This window comes from Spodoptera frugiperda, chromosome 4, assembly GCF_023101765.2.
Source record: "Spodoptera frugiperda isolate SF20-4 chromosome 4, AGI-APGP_CSIRO_Sfru_2.0, whole genome shotgun sequence".
Taxonomy (NCBI): domain Eukaryota; kingdom Metazoa; phylum Arthropoda; class Insecta; order Lepidoptera; family Noctuidae; genus Spodoptera; species Spodoptera frugiperda.
Window position 1 is genome coordinate 8,737,670 of NC_064215.1, and position 21,468 is coordinate 8,759,137.

The following is a 21,468-nucleotide window of genomic DNA, read 5'->3' on the forward strand; positions in this document are numbered from 1 at the left end:
CCGTCAATCACGCTGAAACTACTGAACGGATTTTGATAAAATTTGGTATACATACAGGGTTTGAGCTGACTTGGGTGATAGGATACCTTTTATTCCACGGGAACGCGAACAAAGCAGCTAGTAGAACCTAGTTCCCAATAATTAACATGACAACTTAATTTACATCTTACGTCCTAAGCAATAAAGTCTTTTCTCTAAACATGGTGCTTACTAAAACGTTACTAAGGAAAAGTGAGTGCACTGTACTGCTTTACACCTGTCGTAAAAACAGGCCTAGTATCATATTATGTATCATTACCTCCAGAATCATTTCACTACGCATCTCATACGTATCGCATCCTCTCCTTGATTTTCCACTTTCATTTTCTACCTATCAAGAGGTTAGCTTTCAAGTTTAAGTTACTTAATGCTCGGGTCATAAGTTAAATGTGTTGACATTAGTCGCAAGTGTGAATAGTAACTGCTTACATACTAAGAAGTTTGTACGTGATAGTAATTATTATTTATTTTTCTTGCAAAGTCATGAAGGTGAATAGGTGTGAAGGATGGAATAATTATAGAGCCGTGGGCTCTGATGAACTTTGATAACGATGCAGCGTTGAAACGTGAAAGGATAGATTATTAACACTGGCTAGACGCTAATTCTAAAACAAATGTCAGTATGCATTACACTATTGACTGGACTGAATATAAACAATGCATAGAAACGTGCTGTACTCAGAGATATTTAATTATTACTTTGACTATTCCTTAGAAACGATTTTGTAGCAAAAACAAGATGACAACGATTTTGTTGTTAAGTGACCATCAAATGACTCTGAGTATGGCAGATTTTAAACAAGATCTTAATTTCAGAAACTATGGATAACTATATAAAATAGGCTCAGTCTTCTGTTTATAGTTAATAATAAAAAGTTAAAGAAATAACCAGTACAGGTAAGCGAAGGCCAAACAAATAGCATTTATTTACATTTCGCAACCTACATAAAAACTAGACTGCAACCCACTTCATAATGACCCCTAGTACTCCCCTATAAAGTACAAAATATAAATGTCAAGCATTACTTAAAAGCCGGTGTTGACATCGCATTAAATCTGCCCATAAAAATATAAAGCTGACAACCGGCCGTACTTATTTCTACAATACTAGGTCAGAATATGCCCAAAAATGTAAGCCTTGATGATGAATATATCAACGGAGTAGCGTAGGTGGAACACAGAGACGAACAAAGTGAAATGGATGTAATACATTGCGTAGTGTAAACAAACACACTCAAATCAAAACCGCAGTAAACAGTCAATGAAGTGCAAACAACGATTTTTACTTTCGCAGGTGAAGCTCAAGTGCTACTTATGAAGCAGTGTTACGACTCAAATGTACCACTTTGGCGAACAACTGAATACATTAAATACACACGAGTGGACAATTTCTTGCTCATTACCTTGACTCGTATTTGAAAAGGAAAATCTCGTAGTTTTGTTACTTAATGACGAAAGCGTTGACAGCTTTGAATAACAATTTACTGGGGAACTTAGAAAATAAAACGTTTTCAGTGTCACTGATATCATAACACTATTTTTTGTGCTATTCGCTAGTTTTTTTATTGAAATCATTGAAGTTCTACTAGTTTCGAGTCACAGAGGAACTCTTCATTATGAGCAGCGTGCGCAAACGCAGCGTGCGCAGACGTCGCGCAGCTACTGAGATTTTTAAATATCCTGACTAAAATTGTATGTCAATTGCACGGACCAAGAGTCCGTGGAGAACTAATAAGAATAAAAAATATTTTCCTTTTTAGTGTCTACTTATTCTAAACTCTAATGACACTTTGTCCCACTTTGAAAACAAAACCTAATGCTAAACAATTTTACACTAGATGACCTACATAAGTATTTGTTTAAAACTAATTGTAAAATAGTCATTAAGAAATATTGTTTCACAAATCTATCACTGTCTAGCAACATTAATTCCTATACAAATATGAACAATTCCTACATTTCCCATACTCTCACCACTTTCCTAAGCAACATGCTAAGTCAATACAACATTCTAACGAACGCGGGGTCACATCGGAGTGACGATTCAATCTAAAGTTATGGAACTTTACGATTATATGGAACGTGTAGCAGAAGACTGGCATGACGAATGAGACGATTCTACCAAGCATAATAGGTAATATGAAAGTCGGTTCTAGAATACAAATGCAAATAAAATGCATTGTGGCAATAATACGTCTGTTATTCCCTAAAAACAAAGCCGTACTTGTATATAAATGTATTTTTCACCGATAATGTCAAAGATCCCATATTTTTGAAAATTTTAACATCATCCAATAATGTTCTGCGTAATATTAAAGCAGACTAAAGCCCGCAACAGGTCAAAATAAAAAATCTTTAAATGTTCGAAAATATTTTTCCGATAAATTTTTGCACTTAAAACGTAAATGTTAATAGTTGTAACAAGGTCTGTGGGCCATCGTGTAATTTCCATACAAACTACGGTCACTTTCGAAATTGTTCATTGAAATTCGGCTCCGTTGACAATTTTTAAACACCATTGTTTTCGATGCTCCAACGGTTGGGAAGCGGTTTGAAAGGTTTAGTGTAGTGTATTGACTTGTAGTATACAACGAATGAGGTTTTCAATAAACAGAAGTAATATTTGTAACCATTAAAAACGAGAAATTATTTATGAAAATGACTTAAATCTTTGGAGATACAACTGTGAGAATTAAAAAAAATCAAATTTTAATTAAGAGACTTAATTAAAATCAAATTTTAATTAAGAGACTTAATTAAAATCAAATTTTAATTAAGTGCATAAATAGAGTGTCTGAAGTAGTCTGAAGAAGTCATAAATAGAGTTAATAACCCACATCCAACAAACAAAAGCAATCAAAATTTCAAAGAACACAACTCCACAGCAACGACGATCTTTAAAACAATGGCCTCTTAAAAAAAGAAATACGTCATTTATCGAAACGTAATAAACTGCGGCTGGAATTTTATTACAAAACTGAGAGGAACAAGAGAAATGCGTATTATAAGACAGTGTTGCATCACTATCATTCAGTCACGACTCTATCTGGGCTGCCAGGCTACACTTACTACTATTAATATGGAATTATGTTGAAGAAAACCACAAGCCGGTTTTGACATAAGCCAGTAATTTCTTGAAGACCCATTGATTTTGATGGTGTAAAGGAATTGGGAGAGGTTTTTGAAAAACTTAATACAGTTTTTAATAAAGGATATATTTGGTGCTTCAGTAGTTTGTGAGTGCTTTACAACACGATTTTCTAAAAGTTAAGTAGTGAACGTAAGACTGTAAGTCGTAAAGAGAGCTTGAATTTAAAAGTAGTAGTATTAACTCCATACACTACCAAAGAATCAAAAACTTTGAACTAAGAATACGTACCTATACAAAAATTAAATGACCTGATAGGTAATTTTCCCACCTCACGGTTAGACAAATAACTCATCCTCAACAACCGCGTTGATGATCACTCAACTAGCGATACGACCATTCAAGGTTTTATATTAATTGATAGTAAACAAGAAAACGGTTTTCCAAAATTCATTTATGAAAACGGTACATTTAAAGTAACTGCACAGTAGAAAGCTTGCCTAATGCAATAATTGCCGTAGATAATCATTTTAAACGATTGCTTGTCGTCGCTTGTACAGTAAACATTTCAATATTTCTATTTATGAGTGAGCTTCTGTCAAGAATATTAATTAAAATTCACATTTCATAGCTTAAAGTAGTAACGGTACTACCTTAGGTGTCGCAAACAATAGTGTTAGACATTTAATTTCAGGTTCTGCCTCTCCTAAGACTTTGTCAATATTTTTACCTAAAAATTAGGCTGATATTTGGTTGAAGGTATAATTGTCTTAAGCTTATATTCCATCTGACCTTGTATTCCCTCTGATTAACCAAGAAAATACTTTGGCAAAGATATACCTATAACACCTAATATTATGTCTACCTTATCGATGATTAATCAGGAACAGTTTGTGGTTACACTAATTTGAATAAAGTTCAAACTGAGATCAGCATTGGCTCAAACAGGCTTTGCCTTAAACCTAACCTAAATGACGTCATTGGGGACAACTTTAGAAATGGATTACTAGCGCTTACTCATTGTATCTGCGATGCAGTCATCAAGTCAACCTACCTTTTATCCTTCTTTAGATCGCTCCTTCAGATTGTGATAGGTATTCAATTTGACAAAGCTAGAATGTCAGATGATGTAAACATAATTTTGGTTGACCACCGCAATAAAACAGTACGATAGCTAGATATTTTCACTGTTGTTTTTGCATATCATCACGTCTTTATATTCCCTGAAGCTGTAGGTACATAGATATTCAAATATCCAGTGCAACATCCATCTGTTGCTGAATTTGCAGTATTGCTGTGATACAGTGGATCAAGGACAAATACGACAGCTAAATCTAGTGCAATAGTGAGAAAGATTATTCAATAAAAACTATATTGTACAAAATTTACTAAAATCAATAATGTAAACGACAACTGGTTAATCATCGTCCGTTATCTTAAAAGGTAAACTCTTGCTTTAAGAGCAGTCTATAACTACTAATTTTACGATCAAATGCGACTAGGCAATTGGTCAAAGCAGCCATAACTTAGCTACGATCACCCCGTACTATAATTATCTAACCCACCATATTTTGTCCATAATGTCATGTCAAACCAGTACAGAATACAAAATTAGCTCTTTAATATTATCTGACCCCAGCCACCGAGCAAAAGTCAAGGATGGAGCCTTAAAAGTAAAAGATATAATGTATGGAAATGTCAGTTGTATTAGATATACATCGTCTTGTCTTTAGTCAAAGCCGCGAGGCAAACTAGTTATTCAAAAGACGAGATAATATAAATATCTTTTTTAGAAACTATTAACACTTGAGCATGGTTCTTAAATGGCAATGCCAAGGATGTATTGTTAGCAGAATTCATTGGATTATACAAATGAAGGCCAATTTGATGATAATGGTCACAATGTAGTCATCGATTATGCTGATTAAGAACTCTTGAACAACTATAGTGATGTTTTTACAGTTTACAGATATATATAAGCTCTCATTAAATGATATCTGGTACAAGAAACCTTTGACTAAACTCCAGAATATTCCATAAATGCCACTATTACGTACAATATCAAATAAAACTTATCATCAAACGCTACCAAGGAAATTAACAAGGTTACTATAGCAACGAACATTTCGAATACCCACATTATTAGTAACACATTACTTGGTGAAACTTCCTCCTTACGCATGCGTAAATAGATAAAGTATACTGATAACTATTCAAAATTGTATTTCACATAGTAAGCATTTAAAGCACATTATTGCTTGACATGAAAGGTGAATTACATCATTACTCTCCCTTAACCTATTCTTTTTTGTTCAAAATTAATTTATTTTTGTGAACATGTCCAGCCTATGTTTCGCCGAAAGGCATACTGTAATTCTATGATCAAATTTAAATCATTGATAAACTATAATAAGAAAACTATCTTAACCTTTGTCTTATAGATGAAGCAACCGCTATAGACCGCTACCTAATACGATCTGTTATACTTCTTTTGTCTTTATTACATTCAAGATTTGGATCATACAATCACGCAAAATCGCTATAACTAACATGCATTACTTCTTTTCTCATTTCCACCAGTACATGGAAAAAATTTAACTTGAGCGTGTATTTTAGGTAAAATACTAGCTTCCGCCATCACCCCTCAAAAATCTGATATTTAGCAAATATTCAAAACATTGACGCAATGAGCAACAACTAAAAATACTAACAAAAAAAATCTTTATTAATGAATTTCCGTGTTCCGTCCACATTATTGTGTCTAATTAAATTAATCTATAGTCGTATCCGCAATTACAAGAATCTTTAAAGAATTTTAGATGAGATTTTGCTACAAATGGAAAATATATATATATCTCTGAAAATATGGAAATGAAACTAACCAAGAAGAAAGAATATGAATATCATAACACAAATTACTTTTTCTCTGAAGAAATAGCAAGAAATATACTATTAATCAACCTAAAGTGCTAAAGAATGAGGCAATCGGAAATCATTAAGTTTCAATACAATAGATACTAAAATATAAAATCTATTGCAGACGTTCCCTACCGTCAACATGAGTTACAAGTCCTGTCGAATGTTAGATAGATTATATTTTAATAATAGGGATAAGTAAACAGCAACTAATTAATTGAAACTAGAGTAAAATTTCTAGAGCTGATTAACATTTTTCGAATCCAATCTAATTAAACACGATTTCTTTTTGGCTTAGATAATTTTTTAAACGCTGATTAAACAATTTTATGCTTTATAGCAAGAAAGGTACGGAATGATAATAAACCTTTTGCAAATAAAACTAAAGTTAAAAATACAATAAAAAGTCTAAAAAGAGGTCGAGGGACTTTCCTTGGTGCACAAAGGCAATACAATAATTATATTGAAATCGTGACTGCAATTTTCCTTAAAGCTGACCACATCGTTTTTATAAAACTTCAAGATGTTCTTGATAAGATAGGTAAAGAATAAAAATCAATAAATAACTAAATACTTTAGGTAGATATAAAACCCGTCTTATTTTATTTCGACAATCATAAAAAAGAAACACGACATACAGGAGAGACTGGAACAGTCTTGACATTAAAACTCTTCATTTATTACAGTAATTCGATGTAATTGTGTTGATAACCACTTCATTCAAGGCGATTCACACGTTTAGGGCCTTTGTCATACAAACAATTGAAAGTGAATATTTCTAACGACCACATTTTTCGTAGACAATGACATTAATTTGCGCAGTTCCATCATTAGACACAATAATCTTAAATTATGTAAGTGTTGTCACCAAAATCTTGGTTTAGAATCGCAAATTCAGAATGCGTTAACTTTATTTACATTCAAGCATTGTTTTAACACTTTAAAGTAACGCCTTTGAAGATAGTGCTGTATGTAGTAAACTACGTTACTTAAAGTTGCAAAAGCAATGCCGTAGATAACCCAGAAAGATGTTCGTCTGCATTTACTTTATTAAAGTGTTAAAACATTAACACGAAACGTTTCCAAACTCTTACTTCGAGTAAAAAGTACCGAAACAATAATCAAGCCATTAGTTCCATCGGAAACCAATTTAAAAATTCGTATTGCACTACTTAAGACCCGTTTCATTTTGTTCAATATTAAAAAAGCTGGTGCCGAAACTATTCCGTGACATGGAATATAAAAAAATCTATATTTGGAGGCGATTGCTGCATTCGCGCCAATAGGAGCGGTGAATGCGGTGGCAGCGAGGTTGTGGCGAGGTCGTCACGAGGGCCGACGGACTGCACACTGGACCGATTTTAAACTTTTATAGAGCTCACGACTTGTCGGGTCCTGTTGTGAGAGAACCTTGACTGCGCTAAGTGGTCGTCGATATTATCGTTCATGCTGTTTACTACAGCATTAACTTAATTGGTCTCACTTTAGAAGTGGATCACGATTAATATCAAGCAATTTAAATCGAAGAAGATTGTAACAAGAAAATTTATTTGACAAATTGTAAAAAGAACGTTAGTAGGCCACGAAAAACTTTTCTAACACGCAACCCGATTAATCTTACTCAAAATAATACTACTACAATTGCTATAATTCATTGTGATAGCTCTAGAATAAAAGGACGATAAATTAACGGATGGACGTAAAAATAAAATAAAATTCTAGAAAAATGGCTCATAAGCCATTTGAATAATGTTCATCATTAGGATAATTGCCGCATATGTACATAAGAGCGGTGCGGTTATTCGTCATTGTCACATACCCTGTAATGACTACCAGTTTTGAAATATTTCCTAAATATGTTGGATAAAAATGTTCATGAACCGTAAAGTTTTCCATTCAAAACAAGTCATTAAAGAAACCTGCCACATCGTGACAGAATATGCAAAACAATGAAAAGTCGCCTTGCCCCAATTACATCGCCCTTTGCATAGTGGGCGGCTGGACTTGGCTGCCTTGTGCGACCATTCTACATACATACACGAACATCCTAACGAGTACAGTTCACTTTTATTGTAATTAAAAGAAGATTTATTGCAACCTTTACCAGCGCGGAGGGGTTCCACTGGGTACTATTTTGGGTCCACCACAAAAAACAAGGCAAAGTAATTTTAATCGTTGAATAAATATACTTATTTTTAGTGTAAAAAAATACATGTGTACAAAGTGTACAAAGTGTACAAAAATATATATTTAAGAGAAATCAAGAACTTAGTAACGACATAGAAGCCCCTACACCTACAACAGAGAAAGCATTTAAGTAAATATTTAATCAGTCTGGCTTCACGTCTGTCTATTTGAAATAAAAGATAAGGATACATTTCAATCCAAATATGCAGACACCATTTATATTTACCTACAAACACAGATAGGACTACGTATAGATCTGTAGTTAAAAACTTTCACTAATATTTAGACATGATTGCATAACACAATTAATAGTTTAACTTTATAGTAAATAGCTTGTTACAAAATATAAATTAAAGTAAAAACATCGTCGAATTATTATATAAGGCAATGCGAGTGGCAAAAGCCACCTAAAGTACTTTCCCTCAGCAGCCTTTTACAACTTGATTAGCTACTGGTCCATTCATCTTTTCTTTCACTCCTTATATTTCAGCAATACCTGCCCGTATATGTTTTACTACCATATTTTGGTGTAAGATTGAGATGGGACATATGTCAAGTCACATTATGTTAAAGCTCAATATGGTATTTAAACAAATGTGTTGAAGATAAAAATGTGATCACAATACCAAAAAAGATTGACGCTGTACCATTAATTATGGTTAAGTCTTTAAATTTAAACGATACTAAATGCACTATAAATTAAACTTTATATAAACACAGATAGCGTTACTTTTCCCAATAAATACAGCACTAATTAAAATGCCAACGTGAGCAATGCACGTGTTCTAAACAAAACCAATTTATTGTTTAATCGTGACACAACAATTAAAAGTGTAAAACTGAAACCGTAATTAAAAATAATATCTAAAACAAATCTGATGGAGCAATAAACTCAAGTGGGACATGTTTCCGGAGCTGTGGACTGCTACTAGCTGGTTTACCGGGGTTCGAGCTCGAAAAGCAGAAGTAGGAACAGGGGGATTTTTAAGAGTCTTCACTCTAGGCCCGGCCAAGGCGGGAGAAGTCACTGGATGATTTTCCCCCTCAACACAAAAAAGTGGGATATCTTTGTATCGGGGAGAATAAAGACGGAAAGCTTTGGCACTTATGAAAATAAATAATTACCGGTAAACTATGGCAACTTTACCGGACCCTTGGCAACTTTACCATACTATAGGTATTCAGTATAAACTCATTTACCTAAAAATCTACCCACTAGAATTCTGTTTTGTAATAGTAGTATTTTTTAGACATTAAAAGGAAATATTTACTATATTTTGCGTAGACGCAAGACTGTTATTATACCAGTAATGGCTGTCACAGTGTAGTGCGTGAAAATGTGCTAAAAGTTAGTAGTTCCTAAATTGTGCTCACAGAGCCTTAATTATATGTCACAGGTGAGTGAAATTTTGATCTTGAATGTATAATATAGTTGGGATTACTGTTGTAATGTCAGCAATTGCTTTTTCTTTAATTTATTGATAAATAATCGCTTCGGTAATGTTGACACAGGTTAGGTAAAGTTGCCACGGCCTGCTTTGTGGCAACTTTACCTACAGTTAGGGTTGGCAATAAATGTTTTTTTCTTGTTTGTGTGTATGTAACCATTTTCGAATACCTAAATTTCCCAGCATAATAGTGAATATCCTGGATGATAAGTTATAATGTATTTAATAATACCTTTTGTTTTAGAGCCAAAATGGCTCACATGAAACAAAACCGCAGAAAACTCGGAGTTAGACAATATAAAAAGTATACGAAAGTAATGTTAAAATTAGCTAGGGAGATAGTGAAGTCAAAAAATTAAAAAGTCAAAAGATTAAACATTATTTTGTAGCCTTTTTTTACAATTTTAAACATAAATACTTAAAATTTTAGAACTTAATTTAGTTTAAAAGGGAACAATATTTATGTCAGATATTTATGTTTTTTTTTACTTTAGGTTTAAGGTTTATATATATATTTTTTTAAATATACATGTCATAAAAATAATTCTCATTTTTTGACAACCCCGAGCGTAACAAATTATTTGTATGTAAATTACGATGAAACCCGTGGCAACTTTCTCTAATGTCTGTGTAGCCGTTATCTTTATAGATTTCCTCATATTGTTTGCATTATAATACGAAGAGGTCCTAGATGAAGCCCTCTGTACCTCAACAACTCTTTAATATGCAATACACGATGAATACGGCGCGTAGGTAAAGTTGCCAAAAATTTGGTATCTTTACCCATGTTATTTTTTCTTTACTACGGCTAAAGTAAGCGTTTGTATATAATGACGATTACGGTAAAGTGAGCCAGATAGACTACAATTCTAAATATATAGTTTTGGTTCCTATGCGTCTTATGGTTAAAAATATATTTCGATTTTTGTTCCAAAATATGGTAAAGTTGCCATGTTTTACGGTAATCTTGAATTTTCGTCATTCAGTTTTATAGATATGATGCATAGATATCGACTTTACGACATCATTGTGACTTTTTCTAAATGAAACATTTGCGCATTTTTAGACGTCTGGCACTCCCTCACCCAAGACGGGAGAAGCCATTTGATGGTTTTTGCCCCTTAAAAAAGACACCAAAGAAAGGCAACCTCCTAAACCTTAACTGATTCGGTGTAAAAATCAGAAAGCCGGACGTAGGAAACCAAGAAATGTGATGGCATGGATACAGCTATGCAATTTGAATTAATAGATTCGCCACTGTTTACTGCAATAAGTGACATAAGCTAATGTAATTGTGAGGTAATGGCGTTGCATCAAATGCAAGATGAAATGTTACATCATGTAAGCGAGAGAAGATTTGATGCGCAGTTATTACCAAGTTATTATATTTCACAAATAATGAAATGAGTCATCACACATCAATTAAAATTGGCAATCCGAATGCAAATAAAAGTTGAGAATTTAATACCAAAATAAAAAAACATGTGAGACGTGATTAAAAATTCACCAAATGACATTTCGAAGCAATCTGCATAACAGAAACTAGTTTTCAATCAAACATAGCAAAAGAACGAATGTCAGCGTATAGGTACCTAGCAACAGAAATTATTTCATTGCATTCTACCTGCTTAAACGACCTCCAAAATGAATATCATTCCTTTTAATCAGCTTTTTTTCAATTTTATGCAACATAATTGCATTTGCTAACGAATAGACGTTGTACAAAGATATGGCATTTTCAAGTGGACTCTTAAATTCTAATAGACAAATGATCTTGACCTTTATGCTATCATAAGTTTAAAGGCCAAATTAATTTTGTTGAAATAAATCAGGCGGCTACTTTTGTAATACAAAACAAGTTGAATTATTTTTCTTTTATTTATAAGTAAAAGAGCTTGTGTTGTATTCAAATTGGCTTGCTGCCATATAAAACTGTCATTGTTAACCTTGAATTTCTCTGGCTTAACATAAACATCCCTAACATTTGATAAAATGTTGAACAGTTTTATATCTTGCTCAAACATTGTCACCACACGAAGTTAAGTCTACAAAGGCGTTCTCAAAAATGGAAAATGTAAACACCCAAGGTCAGGGAACGAGCTCAGCGTGGACCCAGAGTGAGTCCTTATCAGTAATAGGGTGCATTTACAACCATCCTATGTTTGCACTTTCATAAACATCGGGACCTTTGTTTGATAGCATGGCTTGTTTATACACCTTGATAACACGCTCAATGTTTTTTTCATCACTTAGATACTTTAGGGATATAGACATAGGCACGCTAGCGAAGAATTTCTTGATAAAACCTCCTGGTTTAACATTTTCTTTGAAAACTACAAACATGAATAAAATTGTAAAATGTTTATTGTCGTCAATAACAATAAAATATTTCCGTATTTTATAAACGTTTGCCGGTCTTTAGAAAGTTTCAAGCTTGAGCCATATTCTTTGATGACTGAATGAGTTTCTTTAGTTTGTAACGATTGTTGTTCTACATTTAATACGTAAAATATAATGTTTATAACTCTATTTCGGTTTGAACAATGATCATAAAATGTTTTTCTAGTCAGCTGATTGTTGTTAATTGCCTTTATTTATAAATCTCTCTAGCTTGACGATTGTTTTGACATCAATAAATTATAAGTTAGGTTAGAATAGATTTGATTTGTCAACGATACAATTAACTGCACGTTTGATAGTAACCGGATTCCGCGCAACGTGTAGCAGGTTCGATTCCCGCACAGAGCAACACTTTGTGTGATCCACAAATTGTTGTGTGATGTGTATGTGAACTTGTATGTTTGTAAACGCACCTACGACACAGGAGAAAATGTTAGTGTGGGGCAACGTTTAAAAAAAGTTACTAGTTCATCTACAACATTACACCTTTTATTGAGTTAAGTTAGGTATTAAGTCCCATATTCTCAAATAACTAGAACAAAATAATATTAATTACTATTCTAGACTCCAATACTATTAAATTATAGCATTCCTATTCATCATTTTAACGCATACAATCTTTCATTACACCAACCATTAATTAATAATGGATGACGCTTAATTTCGGCAACCCTTTATGCATTTATAGTACCAAATGTCACTGCAGTTATGTCATACACCTATTGACATTTAATTCGCTGATTTACTACAGGTCACCCAATTCAATAGTAGTTTCATTGTTCCATTGTTTTTAAACAACTAACTGAGCTGTGAGCTAACTTTTTTTTCTACGAATGACAAATACTTACTTTTACTTATGATCGAAGAAAACAATCAGTTTACGATCTTTTTTTATATCATAGTCATTGACGAATAAAAGTCAAAAGTTTAATATTTAACCTTAAACGAAAACAACACTCGATGTTTATGAATACAATACTTTCATTAAATGCAAATATAGACTTACCGCCACACTCAAGAGTAATTTAATGGTTACTTAACCCAGTCCTTAGCAATTGTTTTCGGAACAAAATTGTTACTGAGGAATAGTTGAAGTATTATCTCTCAGTACTCACACACTCTCAGTCACAAAGATTTTGATGGGATAGGCCAGCTAACGAACAGATGGATCACCTGATGGTAACAAACAGCGCCAATACCGAATACCCAAAACAGAGGAGAGGAGAGTGAAACAAAAAGTGCAATTAGACAAAAAAGATCATGATTACTTACGTATTGACTTACTTTTTACTTAGTGTAAAAGTTATTGGAATTTGGCAACGAAAGAACAATGTTTTGTACAGTTCATTTGTTTTCGAAAAGTTTAAGAAAAAGTTAGTCGTGCGCCGTTGCTCTCTTTTGCAACTTGTTTTAAAACTTGGATGGCGAAATGCGCTGTTACCACTGCAGGCTTGCGCAGTGGTACATGTTTCTTAAGGAGATAGGCATAAAAGTTTACCTTCTGACTTATTAACTGGTCATTATTTTCATTATTTATATTAGAGTATGAATGAGTATTATGCCCAATATTTTAAACAAAGTTTTGCGAAGAGAAATGGTGCAAAACTTTCGCGAAATCCATCGCAGCCATATCTTTCACCGGCCGATCAGACGGCAGCTTACGCAAAGAATAATTAAACAGATATAAACAAATCGGTCCGCGCCCATTGTTTACTAAAGAGACATACAAAGCTCGTTTCGAAGGTAAATTTATTCTAAACAGAAGCTCCGGGCGCGAGTGCCGCACGTAAGATGAGTCAGAGACCTTTTCACCTGGCCAGCCAACCATTGTTTATTCTGGACGCAAGCACGTCCTTAACGTTTTCCCTCACAATTTCGTTGGTGACTTTAAAAACTCTAAACGCTCCATTTGAATATTCATAACACCATTTATGAATTATGAATGTTTTAGAATTTATAATTTCTCGCTTTTTACCAGTCCCATGACTTTGTATGGAAACTTGTTTCTCTTGAATATTTCATTATTACCCACCTAGTTTTTTTTTTTTAATCTGTGTTCGTTAAGAGCTTTGCTGTTCGATATATTGACGAGGTGATCAATCAGAGTGTTAGTTTTATGTTTGAAACTTTCTACCAATAAGTTTTAATCTAGAACCTTTCTAGGCATTACCTAATAATCTCTATGATCTCCGATTTGATTGGTAATGTTTAATGAACGTGATTCTTGTAAGCTTTCTCCGCCACCGTTAAAGTTATACAATAAGCATAACTGTAAACATCCGTTCTTACCTCTGCTTAGGCAAGTCCGTTAAAATTCCGGCACACTGCTTTTAAGATACACTAACACTTATTCGATTTTAGCGAGTCGATCGAGCGTCGGATCCCCGCACCGTTATTCACGTCATATGTGTGTCAAATAACGAGAAAAATTCTCACAATCTCCGTGGACACTCACGTAGGGAGCCGTGGAACACAATCACTAGCACAAAGGTTTTCATGCACAATATCACTGTAATGCGGGTATTTGGTGGTAGGTGCAGGGAGTGCACAGTTGCGCGCGCGGCGTTTGTGTTGCGCGTGGAGTCGTGTTTCGCGCGCACTCGTACAGCGCAAGCGTCGGTCGTGCGCCCGCCTCTCACTCGCGTCGGCGACTGGCGCTCGCCTCCTTCACCTTCGCCGCGCGCCCGCCCGTTTCGCAACCTCAGCGGTTTCCTTGCAGATATCTTGTTGCATGGCAACTGTTGAAACGATGTGACGCCGCAATAACAAACTTATTTTCGAACAAATCGATTCTTTTCCAATATTTTTTTGTCTCGAGCTCTTCGAGCGAAGTGTCCCACTGTGCACGCACTGTTCTAAATCGGTGAACAGGTTGACGCGCAATGTAAACAAACAAAACGTCTGTGACTTCATGTGCTTAAACAACTGCCGGTCGGAACTTTAAAACATGCTAATGCAGACTTTAATTAACCTTCGCTTTTTCAACGTTAAATTAAAGTGCATTGAAAAAGTCGAGCAAACTTGAGTAGTTCAACTTGAAACCCGGAACTTGAGAGTGCAGACAGATGCACAGGTCGCACTAAACCAAACTGGTTGTATTGCTCTTGATCTTAACAAAGGGAAGCCTTTCAAAACTACTCGAATACCTAATAATATCTATAATAAAATTTTACAAGAGAATTGAACCGAACGTGACCGAGCGAATGAACGTGAACTTTCTATCGATAACAAATCGATTATTGTTACAATTCTATGAAATAGCACATATCGATATGTGGTGAAACGCTGATGAAATCGATACTGTACGAGTATGAACAATTTACGTGTCACAATTATGATGTATCGAGTTTTGATTTCGATTGTCTTCAGTTAACGAATGGGCGTTGATATCTTTTGGCTGCGCGTTGCGTTGTAGTGCTGCGCTACCAGTACAATCACTTTCTAAGTAAGAAATGTTAGAAAATATTGATTATAATAGATTAGTATTATTGCTCCTATCATTGGATGGAATGAGGAAAGTAGTTTAATTGCTTTTATGACTTGTTCATCATAGAAAAACACTGAGGTAAATAAACACATATGATGTAAACAAGACTGTGGGTATTTCTAATTTTTTTCGTCCATGCCTATCATGCGATCGACTTATGCCAGCATTATACATATATATATCTACCCCTTTTTTATGGAATAGGGGGCAAACGAAAATACGGGTCACCTGATGGTAAGCGATCAGCGCCGCCCATGGACGCCCCTTTGTGTAGCAACAGATGCAATATTCCGTTAAATATATTACACAAAATTAATACTTAACTTACAAACCTATATGCCTTTAAAATATACAGGCAGCACGTCAAGCTCTACCTTACCATCAAACATTTTCAACCCTACACTATCACAACAAAATCGAAATTCCATTGAACTTTAGGATACCTTTATAAGCTGGTGACTACAAAATACATAATACATGCACTTAAACTTACTTGTTGGTGCACATGGTTTAAGCTATACAAAACCAGTTTATCATGATCTCGCTTTGTACTAACTTTCAGTGTATTCAACGGTCAGTTTATACTGGTGGTGTTTAGCTCTATGTGTAGCTGTGTATACGAAAAGCGGATGTTATATGCGATAAAATTATACCCTTAAGACGGATAGGGGTTAAATAAGTGGCTTATGTAATGGCTAATTACAACGTGGTATCGTGTCTGAGGCTTCGAAGGAAGCTATTGTAATAAAATGATTATTTAATAGGTCAATGCACTTGACTGCATAGCATGAGGTCTTAGTTTGAATTATTGGGGTTTCCGATCTAGTACTTATTCACTAACTAATCTATATCTACTTAGGTATAGTTAAAGCTGAAGAGTTCGTTTGTTTGAACTCGGAGATATTTTTGTGTTAGATAGTGCATTAATTGAAGTAGATCAATATAATTAAAAGATTATATATTGTAAAACATCACGCCACGACCAATAGGAGCCAAGCAGAACGCGAAGCTGAACAGCCAGGAAGTAGCTAGTGAACTATAAGTTTAATGTGGCTGGAAAATTGATAATTTTTCACTATCACGATACTTCATGGCACTTTTTCAGGCTGTATAATGTGGACATACACAATAGAAATTCCAAAAATAAAAAAACCATCAATTCTTCTTCATACACTGTAATCAAACCCTTTGTTCAACTAATATACTTACAACCAGTCGACCAACGCAAACCAATAAAGCAATCAAACTTACATAAACAAAAGAAAACTCATTATTTAAAGTTTAGACGAATCACAATCATTGAGACATTAAAATCAAAAACGTGATGAGATAAATATCATACTTTATACTCTGAAGGTATGATAACACGACATAGGTATAGTCACGCAATGGCTATATGTATGAAGGGAACTCGTTAGTAACCAATTATAAAGTTATATAGATATATATTATTATAGTACAAGTTTGGATGTCAAGATTTCACTTTTGTTAGCAATGTTACTTGTTTTCCTACTAGAGTCATAAACTTCCGATAAAATTATGTACTTATGAGACAAGCCAAGCTATTTTATAGAATGAGCCGGTAAACGAGCAGACATCACATCATCACACATCACATCATCATCACATCAGCAGCCTATAAGTAGCCACTGCTGACCAAAGGCCTCTTCTCGCACGGAGAAGGTTTGAACATTAATCACCACGTTTGCTCAATGCGTGTTGCGGGCATCAAAATAATCACAATTTTTTATAAGACCAAGTTTCCTCACAATGTTTTCCTTAACCGTTTGTCGGTGGTGTCTAAATAATCTTAGAACGTACATATGTATAACTCCGAAAATGTCATATTGGTACTTTACCGTTGGTAGGTTTCGGCTCTCATGAGAAGCGGACGTCTTAAACCTCCGTGCCACCACGACATAATTATCTATAATAGCAAATATTTGGGAGATGATTTCACTTTTCTTAGCAACAACCACAACTTTTTCTCCTACAGAGTCATAAGTTCCCATAATTGTATGTTTACAAGCACGGATCATTAGAATGGCCATTGAAGACATGCGGGCAATCATTGGTCTTTGGTGAAAACTTGAATAAGGAAACAATTTGATGTTGATGGAAGTGGGAGGTTATTAGTGAGACAGTCGTTATTACTAAGACTCGTATAGTACTGCAATTCCCATGTCATAAACCACAAATGTTGTTCTATGACTTTTCTTTTGTCATTTATAAGGTGTTAAGTCAATGCCTGAAAAACTAGGTTTTAAGCTTTAAAGTGTGCAAGAGCCATGTTTCGACACGAATGGCCCTGCTCGACCGGAGTGATACCACGTCCTCACAGAAAACTGACATGAAACATCGCTTGCGTTGTGTGAGTGAGATTACCAGAGGCCTAATTATTCCCCTTGTCAAACTCTTCCCTATCCATGATTCCCCAACAACCCTTAAATTCCTAACCCCCAAAAGGCCTGTAACGCACTTGGAATGCACGAGCCATTTTCACACACACAATTAATTGCAAGTTAAATAAAAGCTTGTAAAAATCACTCATATTTACCTACTAAACATTGTCTTTATTGCATACTTCAAAGCATTTTGAAGTTTATTTTTATGCTATTAACATTCAATTTCAATAATCGCGTGATCTATTTGGCTTGCAGCGACATTTCCCTGAGTGAACAAGTTTTCATTGACCTCTGAACTAATTCCAAGTTCAGCTGCTTCGTGATTGAGTTGCAAACATTCATTCATTCATTTAAACTTCCGCATTCATGTTATTTCAAATGTTTTTCAAATCAAGTCTTTGTCTGGTAACCAATATTGTATTTTAGTGGATAAGTACCTAATAGGTATGTCACATGATTTCATTATCGCCTAAAACAATGTAGTTTTCATACATAACTGAATTGAATTGAATTGAATAACGTATTGTACATCTATACAGTATATTAAAATTGTAGGAAAGTCAAAACTGTACATTAATATTTTTTTAAAAGAATACTTGGAGCGTCGCCGTCGTCTGCAATCCATATCAAAAAATATAGTTTTTAAATTATTTTGTCTGTTCGAATCGACGTTCGAATGTGACGAATTATTCTATATCTAAAACTAATTAAAATGTTTAAGCAAAAGAAAAATATTTATCGTAAACCGGTGTAAGCAGTTTAATACGAATATTGCTGTAGATAGGCCAAAACTATGTATTACCGCTGGAATCGAACGGTAGTACGGCACTCATATATCTCGCGGTAACTAGCCCCTGTGGCCTACCTTGCAATTTTATCTATCAGTTTAAATAAATCTTATTAATAGAATTATTAGAAGTCAATTAATTTCAAGTCTACCCAGACGAGGCAGCCAACTTCCAAGGCAGTTTGAGAACAATAAGTAGGAAATTAGTCTAAACAGTTCCTTGATAAAGAAAAATAAACCTTATAATATTATGCAAATGCTAGGTAATTAGCCTTTTGTTAACAAGTTTACTTTAGGTTTGGTTTTCATATTTATTCATTTTTGTGCACGTAGGTCGTGGGTACCTAGTCTAAACTAGTGTTTAATGTGGAGATCGAAATTTTCAATAATGCTTTGTTCGCATTACACTAGTATTTTTGTCCAGTAGCGAAGTACATAGTAACTCTTTCTCTCTTCTGTCTCAAAACCGAAACTAGAGAGAGCTACTAAATACTCGGTGCTGGACTAAAATAATAGCGTAGTGTGAACAAGGCATTAACGAAAAGTTTGTGTTAAATCTTGTACGATGGTACTTACTACCTTCATCCTCTCCTAATCCTAATTTATCTTATTATCTAATTTATTTATCTCTCCTAATTTATATCCATTAATTATTATTTTCACTTGTATGTTGTCAACTACCCAAGCCCAATTTACTCAATAGTACCTATTCCGTTAGATACAGAAAAAAAGAAAACTATTTTTTCACCGATTTTGTAATGACGTGCATAACAGAATAGTCGCGTCATTGTATAAAATGTAACACCGAATCGTGAGCGATTGATTTGTTGCAGATTATTTTTTGCTGTTACACATTCTGTCTGAAACGACAGTCGTGATTATAACAATTAAATATAGACCTATTTACTTCCGTGTACACTGTACATAGACCGATAATTTAAGTGCCTAGATAAGTTAGGCTAGATTTTATTTAAGTTGACAAAGGCTTGTTGGTTCTTCATGAGTAAAATATACGTAAAATCAATAGCTGTGGGAAATAAGGAATTATTTATATTTTCTGCTACTAATGTCCAAATACTAGGACTCTCTCAAGACTAGTTCTGCTGCTACCAATTCTTTATAAAATGACACAGATAGCTCGATATTTAAGTATAATAGCATAGTATTTCAGTATTCGGGCGTTAGATACTTACTTGACTAAGTGGAGAAATATCTACACATCTCCTTTTTCTAAATGAAATTCTAAAAAAATCCGTCTGGGTTCTATGTATTTCTTTAAAAAGAAAACATACACTAAACTACATAAACTTTCAATGACATTGACTTTCATCCCCAATGGTTTGGCATGCTTGCCTACAAAAAAACCTACCAATAAAATTTATTACATTAACATTCCCATTTTCTATGAAATCGATAGAACATTTCCATAGATTTCGCATCTATGTGGGCTGTATATCGAGTTGTTCTCGTACACTTGCAATATTTCATGTGGTCCGTCTGTACGTCTGTACGTCATTGTGTATATGTGGGTCGATCGTAACAGACGATAGTCACGAACAGAGCTCGTCAACGCATCCGCCACCGGACGAGCGTTGCTCTTTTGTGAGCGTGCCCATTGGGATACACGACACGACATTTGGATGCAGACATTTTACATCTTTAATTATTCTGTTATCGGCTTACTCACGTAAATGTTTGACCAGGAACTCGACTAGTTCATTCATTCATGAATATGAGTCTCTAGCATGGCTTGAAACTAGTCGAAAATAATATAATAATTAATTTAGTATGTCTCACGAAAGTTACAATAAAATTTTACATCTTACTCATTTCGATAATATAACGTCAATGATTATGTTACAAGTAAACTAGATGTATAGTGATTGGATGCGTAGAGGTGATGATCGAGCTCAGTGGCGTGCCATTGGAGAGACCTATGTCCAGCAGTGGACGAGAACAGGCTGATGATGATGATGATGAAACTAGATGCTACGGTCACAATCTGGTAGGATTTTCATCTCTGCACAACCGTCACCGGGCTATTCCATTTTTTCAATAACATCAACAGCTTTTTTTGAAGGGGAAAGATCGTCCACCGACTTCTCCCGCCTTGGGTGAGGGGGAGTATCAGACTCTTACTGACTTAAAACCACCCCGTTTTTACTCCTGCTTTTCGAGCTGGATCCTCGGTAACCTCCGGATCGGCATCAGCCCTACTGGGCCCTATCTAGGGTGGTCTGATGATGGATGGTCGTGACGATGATTACTTACCACCAGGTGAGATAGCAGCCAAACGTCGACCGTCGTTTTTTTCTAAAATGACGTACAAACAAGTGGGTCATTTTCTCATTCAAAAATACAATAAAATAACCAAAAACAATCATTCTTTCATTCATAGATTTGACGATCTATTTAAGTTTCGATTTTTTCTAGTTTATTTTCTAAAAATAAGTCAGCTATTTGGCGCAAAAAATCTGATGACGTCATAACGCACTATTAAACTATCGTTTTTGACGTTTCGAAAAAAGTATTGAATTTGACTAGTAGGAAACTAGCCTATTCACGCACAACTGAACTTGCCGTATGACAATGAGAACGCACATTATTATAAGTGATGGTCCAAAGCCATTCACTGGCTGTCCGATCGGATTCTCAGTCTGTTCTCACTTACATAATAACAAAAATATTTCTCTTGTTTTGTTTTCTTTGCT

The 21,468-nt window shown here is 34.6% G+C and overlaps 2 protein-coding genes across 3 annotated transcripts in view; both read right to left on the reverse strand.

Moving 5' to 3' along the window:
* LOC118272345 (uncharacterized) overlaps positions 1-14,788 on the reverse strand; it is a 157,673-nt gene extending 142,885 nt beyond the window's left edge. The window contains exon 1 of one of the 2 annotated variants that reach the window (XM_035588751.2): positions 14,368-14,788. The gene's annotated coding sequence lies outside the window, so the exon portion shown is untranslated. The remainder of the gene's footprint in view (positions 1-14,367) is intronic. The other variant, XM_050707936.1, reaches the window with a different exon arrangement.
* The window catches only part of LOC118272419 (adenosine 3'-phospho 5'-phosphosulfate transporter 2), a 146,006-nt gene that overhangs the window by 593 nt on the left and 123,945 nt on the right, over positions 1-21,468 (reverse strand). The gene's annotated exons all lie outside the window — the stretch shown is intronic.